The sequence below is a fragment of the Taeniopygia guttata genome, chromosome 3 (genome assembly GCF_048771995.1).
Source record: "Taeniopygia guttata chromosome 3, bTaeGut7.mat, whole genome shotgun sequence".
In the NCBI taxonomy this organism is placed as follows: Eukaryota; Metazoa; Chordata; class Aves; order Passeriformes; family Estrildidae; genus Taeniopygia; species Taeniopygia guttata.
In genome coordinates, this window is record NC_133027.1 from 112,924,075 (window position 1) to 112,937,500 (window position 13,426).

The 13,426-nt window shown below is 40.9% G+C and overlaps 1 protein-coding gene across 10 annotated transcripts in view; it reads right to left on the bottom strand.

Moving 5' to 3' along the window:
- Positions 1–13,426, bottom strand: part of MEIS1 (Meis homeobox 1) — a 138,352-nt gene that overhangs the window by 67,498 nt on the left and 57,428 nt on the right. The gene's annotated exons all lie outside the window — the stretch shown is intronic.

The window sequence follows — 13,426 nt, forward strand, 5'->3', positions numbered from 1 at the left end:
TGCAAGAAACAGGAAGTTTTTACTTGGAAACTGGAATTCAAGCACTCAGTGGCAAACAATGAAGCAGGGAGATAAAGATGCAATGGCAATGGTGGGGGACAGACCTGCCAAGCTTCCTGCCCAGGCTGACTCAAGAGCATGTGTCCTACCATGATATGGACTGGCCACACTTCTTGCTTTTATTTTGGTGATTGGTATTTGTTCCTGTGAAAACCCCTACAAAAACAAGTCAGAAGACCAGACAATAGTAGACTCCTCATCTCTTAGGGCCAGGTCTTTTACTTAACACTTTAGCAAAAGATGCAATCAGCAGATCTTTGTCCATTTATACAATTCTCTCTGCAGTGAGGAGGATTGTATTACACTCTCCAGCACACACCAGATCAGAGCATCCAGTCTTCCCCATCACTTCAAGAGATTGAACTGATACTTGAAAGCACATTTGCTATTATCTACTCCAGCCCTTTGGAAATGACATTACACAGATACAGGGGGGCAGGCAAATATTGTCTCTTTCATTATTCCCAATGTTCCCTGGCTTGTAATATCTGAGAAGTTCCCAGGTCAATGGGGTTACTTTACCTTCCTCCCCCTTCCTTTATCTCTTCCCTCACCCCACAGGTATCCATGTCCAAATGGGACACTTGGGCAGGGGGTTTGCCTGACCAAGCTTCCCCCCAGCCCTGGCAAGCCCAGGACCCCTCCTCACACACCCCTCTCCTGCCCACGGGGGCAGATGGAGAAGGCAAATGCTCCCCACCCGAACGTGCAGAAGCAAAATCCTCCCCATATGGAAACCCGAATGTGTTTTGTGGTTTTAAATAAACAAAGCAAAGGGAGAAGCTCAGGAAAAATCAGCTCAGCAGTGTCTTTATTCCTGTACCAAATTTGAAGGATGGGAGGCTTAACTAGTTAGGAGCAACTCAGACTATATTTTTGCCTACCAGAACAAAGTTCGATTTTTATTTAGATTGATTTTAAGATTTACATGTGAGAAATGGATACAATTGGATCAAATAGATAGTAAAATAAATTGTTGACTCCCATGAAAGCCAATAAACCCAAAACAAATTTCACAGATCTCATCTATCAGCATTTGAGATTTGTTTTATTTCATTATTTTGTATACATTTACAGAGGAGAAATTTCCTTAACTCTGCTCCACTTTTCTTTTACTGAAACAATGAGACTCTGTGCAGAATATTTTCGACTTGAATATTATCACCAGGATAGCATATGGCAAACTAGCAGCAGGCAGTTTATCTTCATCCTCTTTGTAAGCTAAAATTAGCACAATGCTTTTGCAACAGCATATGATGTATTCAGACCAATACGATATACCTAATACAACTTCAGATCCATCCCTGGCTAACCTCCAATATCCAAGTAAATTGATTGCTAATTTTAACTGAGTATTAATGTGTTTAGTATCAAGTTGGCATTTATCAACTTGAGAGGCACTTTTAAGTCTAATACTGTCATTTCACACACACCAACCGCAACTGTAAATAAAATTTGTATATTGGTAACACATAGCATTTCAATTCATCTGTACCAAGTAATTCTAATTTATATTAATACATTATGTATGGAAAGTCATCCTGTAAAATTGCATAATATGCATATTCTGCTTTTCAGTGATGCAATATAATTAATGGTGGTGAAGAGTTGATGTACCCATGTCATGACTAACATGTTCCTCCTGCAGACTGTTAGCTGGTTACTTTCTTGGGATTAAATTCAACCAAGTCACCAGCATCCTTTGGATTAAATTAAACCAAGTCATCACTTTATATTTCTTGATAAGGTGGCTGTGCCAGCCCTCTCTGCTCCTCAGTCTGGTAAATTATGGCTACCTCAGGGGTTTTTTAGTTGGATAAATATGTAGTGAGACACTAATGTTAGCACTGCTTCTTAATTTATTTCTTGTAGCTGTAACACCAAGGAACTTAGCACAACACTCCTCATAAAGGAAATCTGAAAGGCTCTAAAAGGTTCTAAAAATGCCCTGTGCTTCACAAGGGTGGTTTTACCACCTTTCTTGCCAGGTTGACAGAATAAAAAAGTGTAGTAGTAGGAAGTAGTCCCATCCAAGCATGTATATGAACAAACACACACACAAACAATAAATATTTATGGAGTGACATTCAAAGATTTTGTGGCTCAGCCTGCTCATCAATAGAACATCCCTCTGTTTTCCTACAGTCCATTACAGAACTACAATACAAAACCATACTAAGTCTGTCCAATACTTGTACTGAATTAACATCACCACTGTTCTTGCTTTTTCACTGCTGGCCTCATGCAGAATTTGCACAGGGTTAGTGCAAACAGATACAAAAAAAGAGAAAGCAGGCAGGATCCTGCACAAAAGCCTCTCCAGGGGCATTCTCATTGCCACAGGCAGGATGAGGGGACAGGAGAGATAAATAGACGCTTTGCTAAGTGGGGAAGGGAGGAGAAGTGCAGAAAGAACACAACATTTCAACTCCACTTTGTTGTCTCTTTTCCCCCTTGCTGTAATTTGCCTGCAACTTGTCCCCTGCTCTTTAGCAAGAAGCTGCTACACTCTGACATGACAGTGCCCTGAAACTTTAGCTCCATTTTAAATAACACTTAACTTCGAGCTGTTCAGTTAATGCTGACCTCATTCCCTCTTTCCCCTGCTTTAGGATGGCATTCAACGCAGTGCATGTGCTATAATCCAAGCAGGAGCTCCACCGTGGGGTTTCTCCCTCAGTGCTGTGCCAGGGAGGAAGAAAGGGAGTAGATTCTCCTGGCACAGCAATGAGACTAACAAAAGATTGCCCATCCTACAAGCCTTGCTTCCATGACCTTCACTTGCTGACCAGAGAAAGTTAAGATATGCCTTCTTCGTGGTCCATCGGGACACTACAGACTCCAGAATATATTTAGCATGCATCCATGTGACACTGCTATTCAGAGCACTGGGGAAGATTTCAGAAGAAGTTAGGGTATGCCTGCCACCATTAGGTCTTTTGCAAGGGCATAAGTGGTGCCTTCTAGTAGGTCTTCTCCTGTCCTTCTGCAAAAGATGTACTGACAGCCTGGAGACAATAGACAGTATTGGGGATGCCATCTCTCACCCACGGCACAGAATCAGCACAAGGAAAACTAAAAACTAAGGGATGAGCAGTTGAAAAGGCTTTCCCCACTGTACTTTTATTTATTTATATGCTGTTTCTCCTTTCCCACACTTTCACGTTACACTTCGGCACAGAGCAACTGCAAAATCTGTGTGAGATTTTAAATACTCAAAAGAAAAAAAAAAAAACCACAAAAAATCCCAAATACTCATCATATTTTAATAGATAAATAAGTTTTATATATATATAAATATAAAAATCTTTCTATATTGGCTATTAGATGCCAGAGGTACTGCCTTATGATGAGGAAGTTCCCAAGCCACAGAGGGAGGCAGGCTGGCAGTGCCCATCCTGGTGTCACACTGCTCCTGCTGCACATCACAGCCCAGCCATGCTCTCCCACGTTGTCCTTTCCCACCTTCCAGGCCTGAGCAGCAAAAGTTCAAACCAAAAGCTGTGTCAAACCAAAGGCTGTGTCAAACCAAAGGCTGTGTCAAACCAAAGGCTGTGTCAAACCAAAGGCTGTGTGGAGGAGGTATCATGGCTAAAGAACCAAAGCAGAAAGGTGGAAAACTTTACCAACAGCACCCTCATTCAAAGAGCTGCCAGAGCAGTGCCAGGCATTTGCTTAGTCACAGCAATCCCACCCCAGCTTGGGTAGAAGGGACATCAGGCATCTCCCTCTGGTATTTCTTGTGTCACCAACTAGTGGGTCACCAGGCCAGTGAGAAGAGGTCCCTGATGAATTATAGGATGACAGGTGGCTCTGACATCACTGCTGCAAGCTGCAGAGGGTGCTCTGATTGCCCAAAGTCCCCATCTCATTCATGAATTTAAAATTGGGAAAAAAAAAAAAAAGAATAGTAATAATAAAAGCCCGTGTGCATCAATGTGCCTAGAAAAAATTATGTCAGCATCTTACAGTGCTGATCCTATTAATTAATCCCTTGAAGAATGGCCCCTCGCCCACAAACATATAATGTAATGCCAGCTTAATCGTACCTAAAAAAAATTACAATTCAATAAGATTACTCCTCTGACTCTGCTAACTGTTACAGCACTGCTTAATCCTGCATTTCGGAGCTTTAACAAGCTTGTACAATACTGTGCAGAGTTTATCAGAGCAGCTGCCGAGACAAGAAGGACTTATGTTTTAAAGAATATAATTCCACTGTCTTTTGTGCTTTTTACATATAATGTTTATACGGTGACTTTCATCCTGAGAGATCTCAAAGCCTATTGCCTGCTCCTGTTTCCATTGAAGTCTTCCTTTCAGGTTTCATATTAGAGCAGGATTAGAAATAAATACATATAAATAGAATATGGGGGGTTAATAATTAAATATATATAAATATAATATGGTGGGTTAATAATGAAATATATATAAATATATATGGGGGATTGTAGCAGGAAAATTTGTTGGGGTGGGAGTTCATCTCTCCCTCCCATTTCCCAAACACAGCTGGGAGGGGCACCACAAAATCAGCCTCCTCCTACCAAAAACCTGCAAAGGACCCCATGTGGGACCTTGCCTAAAGAAGTGGGTGCAAACTTGACCAATGAAAGCACCATCTCTCCATCCCTGCAATAATTTGGCCTTCATCCCCAGGCTGTCCTCCCACCAGCACAGCCCCACTCTGACAATATCCACCCACAGCCACACACTTCCCAGTCTTTGCTGCTTATACACAATATTAAGCTTCCCATGGAATAGGAGAAGAAAGCTCTGCTCCCTCCCTGTAATTATCAAATCAGCCCAAAAATGAGGAAGAATTGAGAATCCTCATTATAGCACATCATAAAACACGGCGAGGTCTCGTGCTCGCTGTCTGTTATTGGCACAGTCTGCCAACAAAACTTTACCAAGATCACAGGAATTCATGTTTGCAGAGATACTAAAGTCATAAAAGGGGAAATTTGGATTTTATTTTCCCACAGTCTAAATGAAGGTGAACCAAGCAAATTTGGCAAAGAGTGCTAGTCAGATGCCATTTCCCACAGCAGTGTGGTATTTTCCTCTGGGAATAAAACATTTTCCCTCAACTACTGTTTATAACTCTTATCAGTTCAACAGCAATAGAGCCATCAAGTCCAATATCTTGTGGAAAAAAGTCAAGGTCAACAAGTACTTGCATTTTCGTTTATCTTTAGCTGCAATTGCTACTGACATTCAATTGGGTAATAAACATGAGGACTGTCAAATGCTCTCAGCAAACAGGTGATCCAAAAGCTATCAGAGAGAAAGAGGCTACCGCCAGGTAATCAAACAATTCTGTTGCAACAATTATGATTTGAGTGCATTCATTTACAGAAGCAATCACCTGTCAAATTTGAATGAATAGCATCAAAACATTCCTACCAATGGGGTAATAAGGGCAAGAAAATACAAGCTATGTCTACTTTCTTCCCAACAAAAGCATGCCAGCATTAGCAAGAGCCTTAAAAAAAAAAAAAAAAAGGGATAAACAAAAATATCCAGCATCTTATTTCCTGAATTGAATTATCAAAAATTATTTGAACACAAAAACTAGAGGACATGTGTCCAAGTAACTGGGTCTTGTGGTGTTTAGGAGAACACTTGGGAAAGTGGGGGCATGCAGAGGCAGCTGTGGCACTGCTCTGACAATCAGCACTTGGGCAGCTTCCTGAGCCAGCAGTTGCATCTGGACCAGGGTTTTTAATAGCCACAGAAAAACCTATTTTTCCATGAATTGGTCTAATCTCTTTTTGTCCCCTGCTGACCTCCTCAGAATGCTGCTCTGTGGCAATACATTTAACCCAACCCATAAAAGAGTTTTGTTTGTTTTAAACCTACCAACATTCTGGAACAGTTCCTGTGTCACGAACACCTCCCCTTAGTTCTTCTGTTATGGGACAAGCTACCACTTTCTCCATACACAACTAATTTTAAAAACTTCTCCTCCAACCTTAGTCATCTTTCCTCTCACAATCTTTCATGTGAGGGATGGGAAAATGGTTTGTGCCAAGCAGCCTGATGGCACACCCTGTTGCATCACTAATCCAGAAATACGGTGTGTTTATGAGTTTATACTCCTTGTGATAAAATGTTGCTCAAAACAAACATCTCAAGATCACAACTTTTGTCTTTTTAATCTCCGAGTTAAAGAGGTCAATGACACACACCTTAAAGTCTCACTCTGCCTACATCAGATTGCAACACTCAGCTGAAGTCACCAAATCCTGGAGAAGCAAATGGGATGGAATCCTTAAATTGGGAATACTAAGGTGGCCTTTAATATGGGCCATATGGGAAGATCATTAGCTCCAATGAGCCACCACAACTTAAGTGAAAACATCCAGGGTGTGTAGGAAAACAAACATCAGATCTGAATAAAACAACCAAGCAACCAAAAACAAAAAAAATCAGCCATCTTGAAGACCCCCAACTGTTGAAAGGGGCATCTTGGACACTAAAAACTTCAAACCTATTTCTAAAACTTCTTGCAAAAACCAAACCTCCCTCTGCCCCATCCAAGGAGGAAAGCAAGATGCCCTTCAGTCCTACACCAGAGATTTTAGCTAACAGCCCAAGATGCGATTTAGCAACGTGATTATTTTCCACCACAGTTTCCTGTTTGGCATAGTCAAGATCCTGCCCTCAGTAAGACACCTGGTTCTGTGCAGACACACTTTGGGGCTGCTAAAGCCAATGGATGCTCTCAGTTCAGGGTCAGGGCCATGTTCTTATATACACATCTATGTATACATGGGCTTGTGCACAGCCACACAGATGTTTAATAGGTAGACATTTCTGAGTTTAGAAAAACTTGCCAAGAAAATAGGAGAAAAAAGAAAAGAAAAAAAAAAAAAAAAAGGACTCCAGCACATGGATTCTCCTCCTTGAATACAGACAGGCTGAGAAGTCAGGAATATTTGTACTTCCACAGCCACTTTAAAGGTAAACATTTTCCAAAGTCTTTTTCCCTCCCTCTGCTCTGCTAGTGATGGCAGTAGCCTCAGCCTGAAATATCTGCCTCCTGACATGGTCATCTCCCTCTGCTCCCCTCCCAGCTGGAAGTTTTCCCTGAGCAAAGACTAAAAGTCACATTAAACAGTGCTGAAATAGTTTTGCTGGTTTTGAACTGCTTATTATCTCTGGGGGCTGACCTGAAAAACAAGTTGGAGCTTAGAGAAATTCAGGTTTCCCCTGAAAGGCAAATGGAAAGAAGGAAGGCTTTTTTACAAGGAAAAGAGTTCGTTTATGATGATGTTACCCACAATTTAGGGAAAACAAGCAACGTTTATAAGTATTTTAGTTAGCTTTGCCAGACTGGAAAGAAAAATGCCTGTTAATAACAGACATTTAAGTTAATGTAAATGACAGAAATAAATCCTGACACTGGGAACAGATTAATGCTCAAATCATGACAGACACTCGCTCCTAAGTAAGAACTTGCTCCCATGCACCATTCTGGAAGCACAGCCCTGCTTAGCTGAGGCACACAGACTTAACACTGCCGAAATCTAAGTTTAACAGCTGAATCAGCCTGATGAGACAAAAAAAAAAAAACCAAAAACCACCAGAATCAAACAAAAAAACCAAAAACCTAAACTTAGAATGAGGAAAAAACCAGTTTCACGCCCCCCGGCTTTAGAGCAGAATGATAAATTGACATCATGTTATGAGCATAATCCTCAACCACTCAATCACTGTTAAAAAAAAAACAACAACATGATTCTGGGGAGATAAAAATAATTAATGCTGCTGCTACTGAAGAATATGCACCTACATGAAGAGTTTCAGATAAATATGGGCCTGGCTTAAATCTCACATCAAAGGAAGAGGGCACAGGTGCTCACACTGATTTAAAGCAAACCGAGCGCTGCCTGCTTGATGGAAAAACAGGAAAAGAAAAGGGGATGGCAGAGCCTCGGCAGGAAAACTGATACTGCTCCGTTTCCAAACAGGCGTATTACGCTTAATTCGGGATTCACAACACATAAAGCAGCAGAAAAAACACAGGGAGCAGCCCCTGTTGACTAATGCCCTGTCTTTTCTAATCGAGGGTCACATCCAGTCTAACCGATCGCATGATAATGGCATCAGAAAAGGTCAATCAAAGACAAGCCGAAGCTTCCACTGCCTGGCTGACCTTCGGAGCTTGTGACAAATTGCTATAAGTCAATGTCAACTAATGACAGCGGCTCTTTGGCTAATCAATTGTTCTAAAAATGATCAAGAAAACTACTCGTAGGACAGCTCATTTTCACATCAATGCCTGTGAAGTATGAAAAGCTCATTTTTTTTTGAGTTTTTAATAAGCTCATAAGTAAAGCAGTTACTTGGTAACAGGGGTCACCTTAGTGAAAAGACAGAACCTTTGTCTGCCTTTTACATATTCTTTTATTACCATATTATAGTAAAAATATGCCATGCCATTACTATGCCAGAGGGCTACATAATAAAGTAGGTAATACTTCATACTTTTTTTTTTTTTTGAGATAAATACTTCTGTGGTTTGGGGGGCCTCTGTTTGGATGTAAATAATCGTCAACACAGTCTCCATGTATTTAAATGTAAAGCAATCACCACTGGCACACAGGTGACATGCCCACTCATTACTCACCCAAATTTCACATGACAGAGCCGGTAGTGAAAACCACGCTGCAAAATCCAGTGGTGCTGCTGGGAAGTGAAGGTCTAACAGCAGCTATTTTGTTCTTAAACTCACCCACCCCATGCGAGCACAACTTATTCCAGCTATTTCCGACAGAATCCACATTTGGTAGGAAAACCGCATGCTCCGAAACCCCCTAAGCCCTACGAAAGCAAACAGACATTTCCGCCCTGGAAGGATTCTGCATGTAAAAGCCAACGTGGATATGCACACAGGCTTGAGCAGTGGGAGATATATCATGGTTCTCCTTGTACAGCAAAGGGGTGACTGCAGATTTTTCCATCTCTTCATCCTCCCAGCCTCTCCCAACATAATTTTCAGCCACTTCTGAAAGCTTCACAGCCAGGCCGCACTCAAATACGCATTCACGCATTAAATATTACCAAAACAACAAATCCACATTGGTCTAAGGCTGGAGGAGTGCAAGCACAGTTATACTTTGCTTTTCCATAAGGGGAAAGTCCAGCAAAGAGACATTGCAGAGCATTACATCACAAGAAGCCATTTGAGAAGGAAAGAGGAGCCATCGTTCAAGCATGGCACTGCTTTCCATTTGGGTTTACCTCTTTACTTCAGTGACTCCTGCCCATGACACCTGTACTGCCAGAAAGGATTTACCCTGAAAAAAACACCCCCAAAGCAATTCCCAACATCACCACAGAGGAGGGGCGGAGGGGGGAGTGGCGGTGAAGCGCTACACAAGAAACATTAAAACTTTTGTTTTCATCGGAGAAACTGCCAAGTGACAGCAGTTTCAGGTTACACCCTAAACCTGCCTTGCTATGGTAGTTTTTCAAATTAAAATATCTTCTGTGGCCTTAGCCACTCTCAAGCCATCCATAGGCAAGAAAGAAAGGAGGCAGGGCGACACTTAAGCTCAGCCATAATTGGAAGTATGTGAAAAATGAAGTGTCAGTTCGGTCAATAAAGGGCAAAGGTGAAGGGGAACTGCAGCCCAAACTCGGTGCGAAATGTGCTCATTAAGACACCCAATCCGAGGGCTCCTGCCCACCTATCCCATTAGTCATCGGCCATCTGACCGCTTCAAATGCCTCCCTGCTCTTATTACTTTTCTTCTCCCATGTTAAAAAAAAAAAAAAAAAAGAAAAAAAAGAAAAACCAAAAAGAAAAAAAAAAAAAAGCGAGCTGGTATATAAATCCTTGCTCAGTCATCTGGAACATAATGTGGCCCTTCTCTCCCCCTCTTCCCAGCTCTGCTGCCTGCCTTTGCAGCCTCCAAACAACCGCCTGGAGATCCCCAGCAATAATAAACCCGATTGCCTTTTTGCCTATAGGTTGCTCAAACACCTACAAAACCTTGGGAAAAAAAAAAAAAAGAAACTATTTCAGCCATTGATACATTTTTACAAAGAAATATCGCTGCTTTCTACTCCTGGCTTGAAGGAGCAACAATTATTTGGAGGTTAAAAAAATGCTTTGAACATAGGCTGAGGCTTGGGGGGAAAAAAAAAAAAGAGAGAAACAACACATACAAATAAGGTGATAAGGTGACACTGATGGATTATTTTTCCTTTTCTCTTAAACTAAACATGGGAAATAAAGAACTCTACTCTGGATTAAAAGTGACTGTACGAAGGCTTTGTTCAGCATCTTCCTGGTCTCACTATTTGAAAAACAAACAAAATAGATCTCTCAATATCCCAAACAGGAATCTTTTGAAGTGACAAGACATAGTAAGATAAAATAGTGCTGCCATGAGCTCAGCATCACCTGCCTATACATAAGAATTTGCTTTTCTTCTTTTAAAAAGAATTTAGTGAATTATTTCTCCACTATGTAAATTCAGATCTCTTTGGAGCCAGACCTCCAAAGGCCTTCCCCGTTAAGTTCAGAGCAACAGGAAAACTTTTTCATAATATTATTCTGCATTCCTGTACTATAACTATCCCCTGTGATGACACAATACCAGGCCTTTAGAAGAGGTTGTGTCAACGTACTATGCAATAACATATCCTGCTGTTCAGTGGCACGAGACCTCAGAACAGGTCCCTAGCAGTTAAATATGGATTTCTGCAATAGATCGAAGCAGCTGGGAGTTATTACTGTTTACTAAGTAAATAAATTTACACATTGAAGAAGACTTCAAAACGTTTACAGGAAAGACTGTCTCTCCTGATTTCAAAGGCAATCATTTGGTGGGTGTTTTACACTGGGACATAAATAGGTTAAAAATATACTTTGCAGAATTTCTAGTGAATAAGGTAATGAAGAAAAAATCTACAAAAAGTCTAAAAATAGACTTTAACATACTCTGAGTTATGTATTAAGGAGAATAGATAGTCTTGCTAAAGTCTTAAGCTTTCCAGTCTGTGTGCCTCTCCTAAAATGCAAAGCTTCCATTTACACCTTTGTGATACTTTCAACCAGGTTGCAAACCTGGCCCAGAAGGTGCTTTTACCCACCCCAACGAGGGAACCAGGTTGTGAGAACAACCTGAAACAAGACAGTTTCAAAGGGTTTTATTTCTGTTGATCAGATTTGCCTTTTTTTTTTTTTTTTTAAATGTCAAACGTGATCTTGACAGATGGAAGGAACCAAAAGGAACTTTTACAAACTCCTAAAAATAGGGAAGCTCATAATATACTGAATATATGTCACGCAACGCATGCATCTCGAGTTAACTCCCATGCTTGCAAGCACGAGCATGTGGGTCCCCAGCCTTTTGCTGCCACCCCTCCACAGCACCTGGCTGCTACAGGAGTGCCATGCTGGCTCCTTCTGCTGCCAAAAAAAGCACCCAGCAGTGGTGAACACAGGGGTTTAACCACAGTGTTGCACTCCCAACATCAGGCCACAGAAGAAAAGCCACCAAATCACAGCATCTGGAAATTAAATGCAGTTGGGGAGAGGCAGGATATTTGCTGTCTTTTAGTTCTCTTCCATTTCAGTCCTTCAGGGTTGTACTTGTTGACTTCTTCCCCATAGGGAAATGCTAAAATCGCATTTTGGAGTTTTTTTTAACAGAATGTATATGCAGGCATGGATGTGCTTAAATAAATGAACTTCCCCCACAATCTCAACCTTCAGAGCGTTTCATGTAAGACATAAAGCAAGGCTCAGCAAGAGCACTGCTACCATTACCACATTCCTGTTCCTCAAAAACAATGCCATTTCCAAAGGTGGCAAGTGGCCTGAAGGCAAGCGTTGGTAACAGAGACTCCCAGGACAGAATGTCTTTTCCAAAACTCCTTTCCCAAACTTGACCTGAGAGTTCCAGTTATCAAATTCCCACTTTCATTACACTTCTCCAAAGTTTTAATGCACTGAGCCTTCTTCACAAAACACTCTATCAAGCACTGGCAGCAATCCCAGCCCCAATAAACCAGTGGGGTTTGGGTAACAGCTTCAGAACTGAATAAAGCATCACTGACAAGCCCTTCTGTGAATATTCCATAGGACTTAGGCTTGAAACTCACTTTAGAAAACCCTTCCTGACTGAGGCTGCAGCATGCACCTTGCAAGGAACTTACTGCCGGATGGCAATAAGGCATCAGATATGACCAGCACTCCAGACTACTCAAAGTACCACATTTAGGAGAACATAAAGTCTGAAAATCTTTAAAAGTACACCAGGAACTAAGCTGAATTTCCAACATTTCCAACGTGGTCTAGGAGCATTCTGGCAAGCCTCCCCACAGATGTTTTGTCCACGCACATATCCACATAAACACACGCACATCCGTCTAATAAAAGAACAGCCCTAAATGAACACAAAAACCCTCTCAAAACACCACATTTTAGTTCAAAGCTTATTTTTGAAGCAGCTTTTTCAGCCTTAAAAAAAACCCCACGGATTTAAAGTTTGCTCCAAAAGCAAGGGGCTCTAATGAACAAGTTGACACCACTTCAACTATAGCATTGTGAAAAGCACCACTAGAATATATATGTATACATACTTGAAAGAAAAAAGGCCCCCTGAATTTATGTTGCATATCATTTTCCAGTAAAAGTCAGAGGTCAGAAGGTTACCAGTGTCTGCCTCAACTCTGCAACAGTTTACTATTCCAGGCCCCATTTTTACTAGGCTACACTTGCGATGAAGTCAGCAACTTTTCTTTAAACAATAACGAGTCTCAAATACTTAAAGTTCTATAAAGAGATGTTATTCACCACGTACGTTAAATCCGTGCATATAAAAAATTAAAATATACTGGTTTAGTTTAAAAACTAATCTTGTTAAATGCAGACTTTGCAATGCTAATCAGTACTGTTCAACCTTTTTTTGGAAACACAATTCCTTTGTTGTCTAACAGCACTTGAATGAAACATGATCATAAAACCAGATTTAAAAGTATATACCTATTGTGAGTTCAGAGTCAACTTCAATAAAGCACTCTCTTTTATATTCAGATTAAGGATCCTTTTAAAATTTTAATTGCATTAAATTAACACTAAATCCACTGCAGTTGGTCTGTTCAGAAAAAATATGCTTTCAGCTTCTCACAAAAAAAATACAGAGATTCAGCTTTTTAGATTTCAGAGTTTCTGAGACAGCACTGATTATTTGTAGAATGTCCCACTTCCATCGCACCAAGCTCATCTCATACTCTCCCTGCTAAATCAGCTGCTCCGGCCTGGCACTCAAACAGAACGCTCTTGCATTCAAGTAAATTGGAATTGACTATCAAAAAGTAAGTAAAAGCATGGCTCAGGATTTTG